This window comes from Leucopleurus acutus (assembly GCF_964270905.1).
Source record: "Leucopleurus acutus genome assembly, chromosome: X".
NCBI classification, from domain to species: Eukaryota; Metazoa; Chordata; class Mammalia; order Artiodactyla; family Delphinidae; genus Leucopleurus; species Leucopleurus acutus.
In genome coordinates, this window is record NC_139148.1 from 27,452,207 (window position 1) to 27,468,535 (window position 16,329).

Below are 16,329 nucleotides of genomic sequence, written 5' to 3' on the forward strand. Positions count from 1 at the left end.
GATTCAGGAAAAAAAAACCAAAGGTACATAACATTTCTTACATGTTTGGAGTTGAGAAATAATTCAGTTGAGCTTTATCTGTAAGGTTATAAATGATTATTCTAGGAAATTTCCATGTCAACAGAGAATAATTAGATTCAATGCTCAAAACCAAATAAATTCATCCTTAAAGGTAGAATTTAAGAATGTGATAGCATGACTAGATGGTCATAATATTTGGGGGCAAGTAATTGCTCTTCTAATAGGAAAGCTATAATTGACTACATACTTTCTGAATATGAGAAAGAAAAACTGCATCTCAGCTTTAGAGAATTTGCAGATCAGTTATATATTCTATTCCTTGAGAGAATTGTAGGCCACCTGATCCTGATTTCAAAATATAAATAAAACTGAGAAAAAAAGGGAACTAAAATAGGGCTGTAACACTGGGATTACACCTTAGAAAAACAAAAACAAAAAACAACAGGAGGTTGAAAAATACCAGTGAGTATCATGATCGCATACAATGAACTGCCACATAATTATAGGTATTTGAAGTAAGCAGGTATGTACTGGGAGATCAAAAAAAACCACCATGATAAAAAAAATCCCTCTCCCACCTTTCAAAATGCTTAAAATTACAACCACTAAATTATCTGAAGAATCTTCCAATGTAAGGAAATTAATATATATTCCTTTTTAAAGAAACAGATATGACATTTTTTGTCTTTAAAAATTGGATAAGAAGTTTAACACAAAAGGTTAAAAGCAGATATGATGCAATTTGGAAGTTGGTCAAATAAAGGATATTCCTAAGCAATTTAAAACAAATTAACTTTTACTTTGAAACCTAAGCTTTAAGGGTCAGAGAAAAAAGAGAACTAAGGTAGATGCCTTCTGGTTGTAAAAAACATATTTAAAGAGACAAAGGCTTGGGGAACATCTGTGATTCCCATCTCTCTGCTTTACATCGAAAAAGTAGTTTTCTATTTAGTAAAGAAGATTTAAAGAAAATAAATGAGAGAGACCTTTATATTAGCTAAGTCTACGTAAGATCTTTCATATCATATGATAGGTTCTCTTGAAGGAACAATTAGTAATACAATCAGAAGTACCAAGGGTACCTAATAATAGGCCCAGTGACAGGTGACATCTGACACATTGATGAATAGTAGTCACCAAACTTTGACTGCGTACACCTACCATTTAAAAAATTTTGGCCCACACATACCAATCCATATTTATTCAAAATTTTATACATGTACTACTTTACTAATATATTATGTATTTTAGAAAACATGAAGTATTAAATATGAATGAGAATAAATATAAATAGAAATTGGTTCTTCTTATATTCCCATTGCAGATCTCTGTAACTGAACACGCAAAGGAAGAGACAAAGCATTCCATTTCAAACAAAATGTGGAAAGTGTGTGATTTTTTTGTCTTTTAGGTTTTATACAGAAAAATGCTAAAACATATATAGGCATTTTAATGCCTTTAAATGCTGCTCTATATTGTGTGCTTCTCTGTAAAATTTCATGCAGATTTTAATAACTAATTAATATTTTTTTTTTTCGGGTTTTTTTTTTTTTTTTTTTTGCGGTACGCGGGCCTCTCACTGTTGCGGCCTATCCCGTTGCGGAGCACAGGCTCCGGACGCGCAGGCTCAGCGGCCATGGCTCACGGGCCCAGCCGCTCCGCGGCATGTGGGATCCTCCCGGACCGGGGCACGAACCCGCGTCCCCTGCATCTGCAGGTGGACGCTCAACCACTGCGCCACCAGGGAAGCCCACTAATTAATATTTTAAAGATAAATTATTATAATGTATAAATATATTTTTATAGACAACACTAATTTTATAGAATGCTGTGCTAAATTCTTTCCCTCAGATATTCATTCTGGAGAAGGCCTAGCTACTTGGTCCCTGGTAGGTATATAATAATGAGAGGCAAAACTGCTATCCTAGCAACAACTTTCCACATTTTAGACTTGGTGCCAAGAAGAAAGATTTCTGAAAGGTTAATTTGGTAAAAACAATTGCATGTAGAGAAATCAAGTGACTTACAGAGACATGCACATGTGACTAAGATATATTAATATTCTCTAAACTGTGGTCCTCCAGATATTCCACACAAGTGATTTCCATGGAGAAATGACTGAGAAATGCTGACCTAAATGACGCTAACACTCCTGCAGGACTCTTCAGTGACTTTGCTTATGGGGATGTACATTGTGGATCTTCATGATAGGCAAAGTCCACGTATATTTCTCAGCTTATTTGACTTTTTCATGACAAATATCTACTGACATCTGATGGATCTAGTGTTTCAGAAAACATCCGGGGAAATGTTAAGATAGTCTCTCACTTAGGAAAAATAGTGTATTTCCTAGTCAAAATCTTAACACTCATCATCTTCCTTTTTTTTCTTTTTTTACAGCAACTCAATTCACTGTGAAAGGCAAGAGTGGTTGTTCTTGCTGGAGAATGTGATGAGAAAGAAGAAGGAAAAAATCTATGTACTTGGGCCTTGGGATAGCGCTGCAATGAAGCGAATATGGGTAGCCAAGTAAACACTGGGGCTTGCAGTGAAAGCTCAAGAAGACCGTGTAAAGGAGTTATAAGATGTTATGAAAAGGGCAACACAGACAAGGAGGAAAAACTTGATTTAAAAAAAAATTTATATTAAATGGGCCCTATTACTTGTTCTCCTGTTTGATCACCATGCTAGAACAGTTAATCTTTTAACTGCTTACATTTTTCCTTGAACTCCACGAGTGTGTTTGGGTCTTAATTATTCAGAATATGAAAACTGATGACCTAATGCTATGTATATTGATGCCAATGGACAGCTTCAGAATTTGACAGGCTACTGAAGCTATGATGAAAGTGATTGCTTTCTCTTTCTCCAATTTAAAAAGTATTCAGAGGTAGGAGGATAGAAATGAATAATATAACTTTTCTTTAATTTAATTTAATGTGTTAGAGCTATTTAGAACAGCGCTGTCCAATAGTACTTTCTGCAGAGATGGAAACGTTCTGTATCTGTGCTGTCCAATATGGTAGTCACTAGTCACATGTAGCTATTGAGCATTTGAAATGTGGCCAGTGCAACTAAAGAACTGATTTAAAAATTTTAATTAACTGAAATTTAAATAGCTACATATGACTAGTGGCTACTGTATTGGACATTGCAGATTTAGAGAATTACAGACAACACCTGTGGCTAATTAGGAAGTGATTCCTTGAGAACAGAAGAGGAAATATAAACACAATGCATTTTAATTTTCCACTTAATTTACATTGTTTTCAGTGACCTTTGTACAGCGTGATTGTCAAGTAAAATAAATGATGTCTACTAATAAACATTCATCCAAGGGTTATTCTTTCACATTCACACCTCCATGCCATCTGCAATGAGAGAACTGAGAAGACAGGAAAACAATCACATCATTTTTAGGTAATTTAAAGCTACTTAAGCCTAAAGTAGAGAAATATGCTCTAGTTAAGAGTATACTGTCAGACATAACTAGTTGCCTACCCAATATCTGTTCTTTCCTTCTTCACTAAAAAAATCCAAATTTTGTTCAGAACAGCAGGGGTTTAGGATTAGGTCACCAGTTTTATTCTGAATTATAAATAAAGAAACACAACTACTTATTTAAAATACTCTACCCTCCCAGGATCTCTTAAAGCTAGGAGAGGTCATGTGACACATTTCTGTGGTGTAAGTAGACCTCTTCTATGTGGGGCTGCCAGAAAAGCTTATGCTTTCTTTTTAAGTAGGAGCTGACACACCTGGGCACATGCATTTACTCTCCCCATTTCCCCCTCTTTTCCATTTTAAGACAAAGACGTAGTGCTTTGTGGCAGTGAAGCCATCTTGAGACCACAGGAAGGAATGAAAGCCAAATGTCGAGGATGGCTGGGGAAGGCTAAAGGAAGAGTTGGGATACATGCTTTTGTGGCTATTGGACCTACCCTGGAATACATAATTCTGAAGGTCTTGCTTTGTGAGAAAAATAAACTCCTGTCTGGATAAGCTACTGTTAAGAAGATTTTGCTATATGCAGCCAAACACAATCCTAACTGTATTAACTGGGGAAAAAAGGTCCTTTAATTCCTAAAATTCTTAGAGTCTAAAATTATAATTGTTTTTGCTTGATGTGGCAAATTTAATTCCCAGGAGTCTTTCATTCATCACTGACCAAAAACAGACATAAATCATGCTGCATTTAAAAAATAAACATGAATATGCAAACAGCTCTATAACAGATTGTTAAATTTCAAATGCTAAGTAAAACTAGTCATTCATGAAGATGAAGTAAGTCAACAATATTTGTAAAACACCTAGCATGTCCTTAGCTGCTACAGCAAATAGAATAGTATGCCTGTCTTTAAGGGAATTTAAATTCATTTCAAGGGCTAAAATACAAAAATATAAAAAGTCAAATGACAATAAATGTTTATAAGAGAGGTTCAAGACATGGGACTTCCCTGGTGGCGCAGTGGTTAAGAATCTGCCTGCCAACGCAGGGGACAAGGGTTCGAGCCCTGGTCTGGGAAGATCCCATACGCTGCGGAGCAACTAAGCCCGTGTGCCACAACTACCGAGCCTGCGCTCTAGAGCCCGCGTGCCACAACTGCTGAAGCCCATGTGCCTAGAGCCCATGCTCTGCAACAAGAGAAGCCACGGCAGTGAGAAGCCCGCGCACCGCAACAAAGAGTAGCCCCCGCTCGCTGCAACTAGAGAAAGCCCGGGCACAGCAACAAAGACTCAATGCAGCGAAAAAAAAAAAAGTAAAAAATAAAGTGAAAAAAGGGTTGGTAAGATTTAAAAAAAAAAAAAAAAAAAAAGAGAGAGAGGTTCAAGACAATAGAAGCAGCTTTACAAGAAAACATACAGTTAAAGGACAAAATAATTTTGTAGTCAATCACTGATTAAAAAGACCAATACAGATTGGAGCTTTCAAAACAAATTTCACTGAGAAGGCAGGGCAAGACCTCAAAGGCTTCAATGTTCTGACAAACCAGTCAACTCTACATTTCTAATCATTGTAATCAAGTTTAAGGAGTGTTGAAGGAACCCTAAGTCATTGATGTGGTTACTTCATAATTGGATTTGATTAGAACCTTGAAATGGTTGCACAGTTCTCATCTAAAAAGTTTCCTAATGCTAAAAATAAAATACATCCTCATTTTGATTTAGAGTACCATTTTATTGTAAAATCTCATTATATATAGCTTCTTGCCCACTCGCATTCTTTCCAACTGTTATTATCTGCCCCCAATAACTGTCTCCTTTTAGTACCTAACACTTATCATATAACTAAGAAAAATAAAATCGAACATAGGTAGTGTGGTAAAGTGGCAGTTTGATTTTTATGTCAAATTTCTCAAAGGGCATTCATGGTTCTAAAAGTGGCAGCTTTTTATAATTTTCATATAATATGACATGACAGAAAAGCTTAGCCTCAGCAGAGTTACTACAGATTATTTTCCCTCTCACCATACTCGAGTCCTTTCAGTTTTATGGGGAAAAAGCATGAAGGAGTTAATTGTAAATTATTCTCTTCTCTCCACTTCCTTAAGTAGAGATTGATCTATGTTCTTTTGCTCCAACCCTTCTCCATGGTTTTATTTTTTCTTACTTCTAGTTAGAAGGTTTCCAAATAATCCTAGAGCTTAACAGAGATGAAATCAGTTTGTGGAGGAAGGGTAAAGTCTATCACTACAAAGTTTATCCTGGTTCCATAACTGAAGGGAGAATATGTCAGGTAATTCAAAGCATTATCTTGAGATAAATAATACAGAAGATATTTTTTCCTTGAATAAATCATAGGAAAAATGTAATTCTTGAATATGATGCTACTTGTTTACACAGAATGTAAAATATAAAGATAAGGAAATCTGGAAGGTTTTATGAATTACTAAAACTATATTTAAAGTCATTTTTATACATCTAGTAAAGAATTAATCACTCTAGTGATTAATTCACTCTAGGAACTCTGGTATTATTTTTAGTAAATTGACAAAAGTTCACAAAACACAGCCAACATGCTACTGCCTCTCTCTCAAAAACAGTGAAGCTATGATAACCTTGGAAATTTACCAACTAGCTTAGTTCATAAAATTTTAAAACATTAGAACATATGCAAAAATAAATTTTCACCCCTAGGTTATTAAATAAAAATTAACAAGACATATGGAAAGAGAAGTCTAGTTTAACTGTCTTCTATATCAGGGAGGGAGGCACATATTAAGAGGAAGAAGATAAATGATTCATTCATTCTAATATGTATATGATTGAAAACACCATAGCATTTTTTTTTCTCTTGTGGCAATTATCACTCTGCTTTTTATGCTTCCTTCACAGAAGATACACTCTAAAACTGGAGCCTAAACTATTCTTATTTTTAATCCCCGGTGAAAGACATTGATGTCTTTCACCAGCATGTGTTCAATAACAGATGAATGAAAATAGTCTTATATCAAAAGCCATTAAAAGGTAGTCATTATATTTCTAATGAATCTACATGACACTGTAATTCAGGGGTCTCCAAAGTAGGCATTTGATGGAGGAAAGAAAATATTAGTAGACTATTAAAAATATCTACCACATTATAGGTATTTTAGTACCATGTATACATATATATATCACTGTAACCCAAGTAATCATATACAGAAAACTGTGGATAAATGAACAAAAACACTTACTAATAGTGATGTGTGATCAATGGTTTATCTCTTTCTCAATTATTCGCTGACATACACAGGAAATCAAATTTAAATCCAAACTCTTATTCCACTGTCTCTTTCCAATGTCATTTCCTAATGTTCTTTGTAACATGGGTTTTCAAAGACTATTGGTTGAATTAAGGAATAAATGAACAAAGAACCATGTACCTGACATTAACATTATCTAACATTACCCTAACATTCAGAGTAATAAGAACCTACTTTATAACACACTGTAACTTCAATTATAGACATCAAGGACCCCAAATGATAAAAGCTCCCAAAGCAGGTAATAATATTTAGGGTATAATAACATTATGCAGCTTTCAAAAAAGATTAAAAGACACTGAATTATACTGCTTTCTTATAAAAGAAAGAAGATCCCAGATTTTAGGTATTTTTATGAAAAAAAAAAGCCATTTCATGTAAAGGAATCTCTATCTAAACCCAAGCAAGGACATTTATAAATATAATTCACTATTTAAAAACAATAACTAAAAAAAAATAAAAAAAATAACAGACATAAACTTCCTTATCAGAATCCCACTGGTATTTCACTGAAAACACAAAATACTGGCTTTTATCAGAATTCATGTAAATATTATGGTTCAGTTTTACCTGATAAGGTTTTGACAAAATTTTACAGTGAACTGAACTGAAATGTAGTAAGATATGCATTTCCATTCACAGACATTGGGATATGTGGTTTGGTAAACCTTATGTTTATCTTTAAGCAAAAAATGTGTATGATACCATTTTCCATAAAAAGGTTATTATAATATTTTGAAAATGGGAATTGTTTGTGTTTGTAACACTATGAGCTTTGTATTTATGGGAGTTAATTTTGTCATGATCTGTGACAGTATAAATCATATTACTGACACTGACATATTTTAACAATCTTCAGTGAAGATAACAGCGAATGTGGCTCTCATTAGGTAAGGAAAGAAAATTGCACGCATGTAGAGCAGTGATCCAGAGTTATGAGCTTTCTACAGGGGACATGTACATTTGTCAGAAGATAACTGCAGTACAAATTTGCAAATCTCTTCAGGCAAACATAGTACAACATTATTCTTTGTAGAATGCAACATACACCTTCCATATATGGAAAGACAACAAACTCTGGTAAGGTGCTTCTTAAACAAGGTTGTGCAGAAATGAACAGATGAGATGATCAGGGCTGAATGGTTGTTTGAGAAAAGAGAAAAACAGAATCATCAATCTCCTCACACTAAGATGACTGTCATCTAACTTGTGAAATCCGTTGGATACCAATGGAAATAAACTGTTTAGTTTTAGTTTGTTCTGTTACAACTTTGGTGGAGAAATGAGATGTTTAAGAAGGGGCGTGGTGGGGCTCACAGAAAAACAAAAAGAAGAAACATCTATTTCCCACGAGGTCTGTATTTACATTAGGGCATCTACATTCACTAAGTGACCGTAGACCATGTTACTACATTGTCTGTAACCTTTCTCATTGATTGAATGAGGGAAAAACTATTTGTAATACCCACTTTTCTGCTATGCTCATGGCAATAGAATAATACCAAGAAACATTGTGTTTTGTTTTTAGTTTAAACAATCAGTGCCATTTCCCCCCCACATTGTTCCACTAATCCTTCTAAGTCCATGCTAGACAAGTTCTTTTGTCATCAGATTGTGGCTGAATTTATTCAACGAAAGTTATAATCAGAATGATTCTGGAGCCATTCAATTGCTCTTTGTGTAGATATAGCCAGAGTTTAAAAAATAATCATAGAATTTTTATTAAAGACTTTGACCCTAACAATAAAAAAATTAAGCACATCCAAGTAATTATCTCCCATTTAAATATACACTGTACTCACTAAGGCTGCTTGTTCAATCTTTGGATAATGAAATCTCCCAGGTAGCAGTATAATGTGCAGCTAAAAATGAATCTTGAACAATGCTATTATCATCTTGTCCAGATTGGCCAATTTGTCTCCACGCCAATCTGGAGAGGTCTTATCAGAGGCTAAAACTCTTTGCCGATTCTTTATTCAATACAGGTGCCTGTGGCTCAGATTTAGTGGTGAATTACCCTGAACACCTGGCCAAGATGACTTGTAAAAAGACTATAATTCATTTAGCACAGGCAATCAGAGACCAGTAGTAGAAAAAACAACAATATCAAATGGCCACCTAAATCCTACCTATTGATAACATTACAGTTATCCATTGCCACAACCTGTCCCCAGATCTGCCAGCCACAACCCTCTACCCCCAACCTCTCTCTCTCCTTCTCACCTTCCATCCCTCCTTCCATTTTTCCTATTCTTCCCTCCTTCCTTCCCTCCTCTTCTTCCTTTCCTTCCCTCTTCTCCTTCCTCTGTCTCTTCTTCTTTCCTTTCTCTAAGGGTCATATTTAATCATAATTTTCAGAGAAAAACTCTAGACATATTTCCTCCTTCATTGGATAGATTGTGTCAGTAAAAGAAAACTGTGAATAACTGTCACAACAATTTTATTTCAGAGCTATTTTACTTAAACATGTGATGAAATAGGAAAAGCATTTTTTATCAGATTTCTCTGACACTAAACTATAAATTACAAGTCATCCTCTGCTATAAATTCACAATTTTAGAAAATAAACTTAGAGCTTCATGTATGTTTTACTTTTAAAGGCTTAATTTGCATATTTCACACACATCTCTATTCCTCTACAATATAGTGGTATAATTTTTACTCTAAAATTAAGTAGTCGAGTTGCTTAATTTTTTAAATGGCTAAATTTAACAATCTTTTAAAAATTACAGTTGTAATTTTAACTTCTATTTTTTGCTTAATGTAATTCACTTAGTAAAAGTTATTTTCATTTCTAAATGGTAGCAGCCCCGTTTTCTAAAATAAGAATTTAATTAAACAACTTATGCTAAAGGAGAACAGAAACTTAGTATCAAATGTGTGATTTTTCAATTCAAGATCTACAACTATGAAAAGCTAACTTATTCACAGGCCGTGTCCTTATTCCCTTTCTGGGGACTATATTTTAATCACTGCATGTCTAAAGTTTGATCTGAAGTTAATAAATGCGAAACTAAGTTTTCCCAGAGTCATAAGACATTTTATTACATCATCTCTAATTTCTGATGCTCTGCAGCTACAATTACAATCCCCCAGCTCTAATCTCTGTTAAAAATGAATCTTCTTTATCACATTTCATTCACATTATGCATAAAGCAATTTACATTTTTTATATTGTAATTTTTTATTGTGAAATCTGTGTAAATATAAAGCTCTAATATATTTAACAATATATTCAAGATTGAGACATTATTGCAATATTTGGAGCAAAATTGATTAGAATATTATGAAATGAGAAAAATAATTATCAATTATTAACGAAGAATAACATTTTGTTGTACTATAAATGCATCCTCTTTTTATTACTTATCTCCATGATATCATTTATTTATTACTTATTTATTTGTAAACATCTTTATTGGAGTATAATTGCTTTACAATGGTGTGTTAGTTTCTGCTTTATAACAAAATGGATCACTTATACGTATACTTATGTCCCCATATCTCTTCTCTCTTGCATCTCCCTCCCTTCCTCCCTAGAGAAGTTCCTTTAGCATTTGTTGTAGAGCTGGTTTGGTGGTGCTGAACTCTCTCAGCTTTTGCTTGTCTGTAAAGCTTTTACTTTCTCCATCAAATCTGAATGAGATCCTTGCTGGGTAGAGTAATCTTGGTTGTAGGTTTTTCTCCTTCATCACTTTAAATATGTTCTGCCACTCCCTTCTGGCTTGCAGAGTTTCTGCTGAAAGATCAGCTGTTAACCTTATGGGGATTCCCTTGTGTGTTATTTGTTGTTTTTCCCTTGCTGCTTTTAATATGTTTTCTTTGTATTTAATTTTTGACAGTTTGGTTATCATGTGTCTTGGCGTGTTTCTCCTTGGATTTATCCTGTATGGGACTCTCTGCGCTTCCTGGACTTGATTAAGTATTTCCTTTCCCATATTAGGGAAGTTTTCAACTAAAATGTCTTCAAATATTTTCTCAGTCCCCTTCTTTTTCTCTTCTCCTTCTGGGACCCCTATAATTCGAATGTTGGTGCATTTAATGAGGTCCCGGAAGTCTCTGAGACTGTCCTCAGTTCTTTTCATTGCTTTTTCTTTATTCTGCTCTGCAGTAGTTATTTCCACTATTTTATCTTCCAGGTCACTTATCCGTTCTTCTGCCTCAGTTATTCTGCTATTGATTCCTTCTAGAGAATTTTTAATTTCATTTACTGTGATGTTCATCACTGTTTGTTTGCCCTTTAGTTCTTCTAGTTTCTTGTTAGATGTTTCTTGTATTTTCTCCATTCTATTTCCAAGATTTTGGATCGTCTTTACTATCATTATTCTGAATTCTTTTTCAGGTTGACTGCCTATTTCCTCTTCATTTGTTAGGCCTGGTGGGTTTTTGCCTTGCTCCTTTATCTGCTGTGTGTTTCTCTGTCTTCTCATTTTGCTTAACTTACTGTGTTTGGGGTTTCCTTTTTGCAGGCTGCAGGTTCGTAGTTCCCGTTGTTTTTGGTGTCTGTCCCCAGTGGCTAAGGTTGGTTCAGTGGGTTGTGTAGGCTTCCTGGTGGAGGGGACTAGTGCCTGTGCTCTGGTGGATGAGGCTGGATCTTGTCTTTCTGGTGGGCAGGTCCATGTCTGGTGGTGTGTTTGGGGGTGTCTGTGGCCTTATTATGATTTTAGGCAGCCTCTCTGCTAATGGATGGGGTTGCATTCCTCTCTTGCTAGTTGTTTGGCATGGGGTGGCCAGCACTGTAGCTTGTTGGTCATTGAGTGGAGCTGGGTGTAGGTGTTGAGATGGAGATCTCTGGGAGATTTTCGCCATCTGATATTACTTGGAGCTGGGAGGTCTCTTGTGGACCAGTGTCCTGAACTTGGCTCTCCCACTCCAGAGGCACAGCCCTGATGCCTGGCTGGAGCACCAAGAGCCTGTCATCCACACAGCTCAGAATAAAAGGGAGAAAATAAAGAAAGAGAGAAAGAAGAAGATAAAATAAAGTAAAATAAAATAAAGTTATTAAAATAAAAATAATTTTTAAAAAAAATTTAAGTAATAAAAAAAATTAAAAAGAAAGAAGAGAGCAACCAAACTAAAAAACTAATCAACTAATGATAACAAATGCTCAAACTATACTTTAAAAAAAACCCAAACAACAACAACAAAAAACCAGACAGACAGAACCCTAGCACAAATGGTAAAAGCAAAGCTATACAGACAAAATCTCACACAGAAGCATACACATACACCCTCATTAAAAAAGAAAAAGAGAAAAAAAAAAACATATACATCGTTGCTCCCGAAGTCCACCTCCTGAATTTGGTTTGATTCGTTGTCTATTCAGGTATTCCTCAGATGCAGGTTACATCAAGTTGATTGTGGAGCTTTAATCCCGCTGCTCCTGAGGCTGCTGGGAGAGATTTCCCTTTGTCTTCTTTGTTCGCACAGCTCCCGGGGTTCAGCTTTGGATTCGGCTCCGCCTGTGCGTGTAGGTCGCCTGAGGGCGGCTTTTCTTCACTCAGACAGGACGGGGCTAAAGGAGCCTGTGATTCGGGGGCTCTGGCTCACTCAGGCCAGGGGGAGGGTGGGGTAGGGATGCGGGGCGAGCCTGCGGCGGCAGAGGCCGGCGTGACGTTGCACCAGCCTGAGGCGCGACGTGCGTTCTCCCGGGGAAGTTGTCCCTGGATCCCGGGACACTGGCAGTGGCGGGCTGCACAGGCTCCCCGGAAGAGGGGTGTGGATAGTGACCTGTGCTCGCACACAGGCTTCTTGGTGGCGGCAGCAGCGGCCTTAGCATCCCATGCCCGTCTCTGTGGTCCACGCTGATAGCCGCGGCTCGAGCCAGTCTCTGGAGCTCCTTTAAGCTGCGCTCTTAATCCCATCTCCTCGCACCAGGAAACAAAGAGGCAAGAAAAAGTCTCTTGACTCTTAGGCAGCTCCAGACATTTTCCCGGACTCCCTCCTGGCTAGCCGTGGCGCACAAGCCCCCTTCAGGCTGTGTTCACGCAGCCAACCCCAGTCCTCTCCCTGGGATCTAAGCTCCGAAGCCCGAGCCTCAGCTCCCAGCCCCGCCCGCCCCGGCGGGTGAGCAGACAAGCCTCTCGGGCTGGTGAGTGCTGGTCGGCACCGATCCTCTGTGTGGCAATCTCTGAGCTTTTCCCTCCGCACCCCTGTTGCTGCGCTCTCCTCCGCGGCTCCGAAGCTTCCCCCTCCGCCACCCGCAGTCTCCGCGCGCGAAGGGGCTTCCTAGTGTGTGGACACCTTTCCTCCTTCACAGCTCTCTCCCACTGGTGCAGGTCCCGTCCCAATTCTTTTGTCTGTGTTTTTTCTTTTTTCTTTTGCCCTACCCGGGTACGTGGGGAGTTTCTTGCCTTTTGGGAGGTCTGAGGTGTTCTGCCAGCGTTCAGTAGGTGTTCTGTAGGAGTTGTTCCACGTGTAGATGTATTTCTGGTGTATCTGTGGGGAGGAAGGTGATCTCCCCGTCTTACTCTTCTGCAATCTTGAAGCTCCCTCACAATCTACATTTTTTTGAGAACCAACTACTGTACGTGCAGGTGTCAAACAAACTTATATTTAGAGTACTGGGACACAAATAGTTTTATTTCAGGTCTCCATATTGCAAAGTTAAAACAGATAAACATATTGCTTACATTGGGAGGAGGGGGTGAGGAAATGATCTCTCCCCCAGTGTAAGGAGCTTTGGAAGGAAAGCGTTTTAAATCAGTGTTCTCTGCTCTCCTCTAGCTAAGAGATGGGGGTGTGACCCAAGCATGGTCAACTGGACTCCTCCCAGGACTTTAAATTTTGAACAGTTACACAGTATAAAGCAAAAGAGGATCACAAAGAGACTCAAGTAGTACCTGCTAGCTAAATCCAGGCATACTCAGGTCCGTTTTCTTTTTCTAGGTCTTTTTCCATTGCCTTCAAGCTAATTACAGTGTTTACTTTCTGCCTGGTTTAATCAGAGGGTACTTTCCCTTGCTTGCATGGAGAGAAACCTACCTAATATGCAACTACACTACATTTGATGATTTTACTTCTCTGTTTAAAATCCTTTCAAGATTGTTACCACCTGCAGGCCATAATCAAAACTCCTTAGTCTGTATTGTAATAGTTCTGTATGGTGGCTTACTTTATAACGGATTAACGCATTAAATCATACAAATTTGTAACAGATAAAAATATCAAATCACTAGGTTATACACCTGAAACTATTATAATATTGTATGTCAATTATAATTTATTTTAAAAACCCTCCTTAGTCTGGCAAGGAAGGGTCCCCATTTTTTAGTCCTACCCTCCTCTATGCAACCTCATAAATTTCTTCCTCATCCCCTTAGTTTCAGCCAGATGGAATCACAATTTCTATCAAATACTGAACTGTTTACTTCAGTGAAAAGCACAGTTCCTTCTGCCAGGATCACCTTTGTCATTTTATCTACCTGGTTAATTCCAAGTTGTTCTTTAATGCTTGGCTTAGCTTTTATCTTCTTCAAGAAGCTTTTCCTGACATCTCTTCTCCTCCTTGGCTTAGTTAGATGCCCTCTCCATGAAGTAAGTCCCTAGAGCATCGCCCAAGGATTCCCAGGGAAGTGGAAAACTACGGCATCTAAGGGTGGGGATTCTAGAACCAGACTGCTTAGGTTCAAATCTCATTGCTAGCTTTTTACTACTTGACGTTGAGCAAGTTACTTACAACATTACTTACACAAGCACTCACTGTGCTTTAGTATAAATCTCACAGTGTTGTTGTAAGCATTAAGTGATACACACAAATCATTTAGATCAGTGACTAGCATCATTAACGCTAAATACGTGCTAGGTATTATCCTGAAATTTATTTCTATCACAGTGCTATTATTGCTTTTTATTCCCATCATCTTCTTTAATCTGTGCATTCCTATCTTGTCTAACTCTGTATTTCCCAGGCACTTAGTAGTCACTCAATAAAAATTTACTAAAAGAATATATGAGTAAATAGACATTGATAGCGTTTTACAGTTTATAAAGCACAGATGGAACACTGCATCGTTTCTCACACCTCAAACAGTAAAATCAGAATTGCTTTATTTAAAACTCTACATAGAGGAAATATTTCTTCTCTGATATTACAATTAATACTTCCCCAAACTCACCTCTCTTTTTTATAACCCTCCACACACACACATTTGTTTAATGTTTATTTAGGGTCATTTTACTGACCATTTAGTGACTGTAGCTATACAAGGCAGGAATTCACAATATCTTTATAATTCTTTTTAATGTAAGGGGAAGAAGCAGGAAAATCATCCCCACTATTTAGCAAGAGAAGAGAGATTACAGGTGTATATGTGTGTGTGTGTGTGTATGTGTATGTGTGTGTGTGTGTGTGTGTGTGTGAACATTTATAATACAGTTGACCCTTGAATAACACAGGTTTGAACTATGCAAGTCCAATTCTACGGGGATTTTTTTTCAATAAAAATACAATCAGCCCCCCGTATCTGCAGATGCAGAATCCACAGTGCAGAATCCACGGATATGGAGGGCCAACTATGGGACTTGAGTATCTGCAGATTTTGTTATCCATGGTGGATTCCAGAACCAATCCCTTGTGTGACTGACAACTGTACTGGCTTTCTGTGACCCTAGACATGGCACTTGAACTTCTCCTCTGAATTACTTTTGGACCTGTAGTTAAAGACTATCACTTTGAAGAGGCATCAAACGTTTTACAAAGGAGTGTGAATTATCTTTCCCACTCTAGTATCTAGTGTCTTTTACAGGAGGCCATAATGTCATTAGCAGAATGGGGTCCAGGTGTGGAAATGAGCTCTTATTTTCGTGTAATATTATTATATGACATACAGTTTGCACAACACAAATACCATGAATAGGCAGACTTACATAGTTTGCTTAGCACCTAATATTAATTACTAACATTAGTTGAATACTTGCAGTAATCAAGGCAAGGTGGGAAGCATTTTCATGTACTACCTAATTTAATCCTCATGACCACCTATAAGGAAGATAGTATCATTATCCACATTGTATAGATAGATGACCTCAGGTTCAGGGAGGCTGAATAACTTACCCAAGGTCACACAGCTATAGTAGAGGAGCCAAACTTTAACCCCATACAATCTAATTTCAAAGCCCATGCTTTAAACATCATAACATACTGTCTCCTCTGGTTAGGAATAGTCCCGGAAGTACTGGAATAGCTCAATATGATATCGTGAAAGAATGTACCTCTTGTTTCTTTATGTATCAGCACACTGCAATTGTAAAATGCTTAGCTTTGTGTCTGACATACACTATATATTCAAATACACATATATCACCAAATGGTAGCCACATTTACAGTTAATACTGGCAGGCAGTATACGTAGTAAGAACACAGGCTTAGGCACCAAACAGACTTGGATTTGAATATTTGCTCTGCTACTTATTAGGAGTGTGACATCTATGAGCTTCGGTTGCTTTTTTGGAAAAATTTGGCTACTAATACTTGTTATAAAGCAGTAGTAAAACAAACTATACATATATATTTATATAATATTTACATATCTTTATATTCACACATCTCCAACACTATGGT

At 37.1% G+C, this 16,329-nt stretch overlaps 1 protein-coding gene across 2 annotated transcripts in view; it reads right to left on the reverse strand.

Annotated features, from left to right (window-relative positions):
* Positions 1-16,329, reverse strand: part of DMD (dystrophin) — a gene marked incomplete at its 5' end in the record, with an annotated part of 2,126,456 nt that overhangs the window by 673,981 nt on the left and 1,436,146 nt on the right. The window lies entirely within an intron of this gene.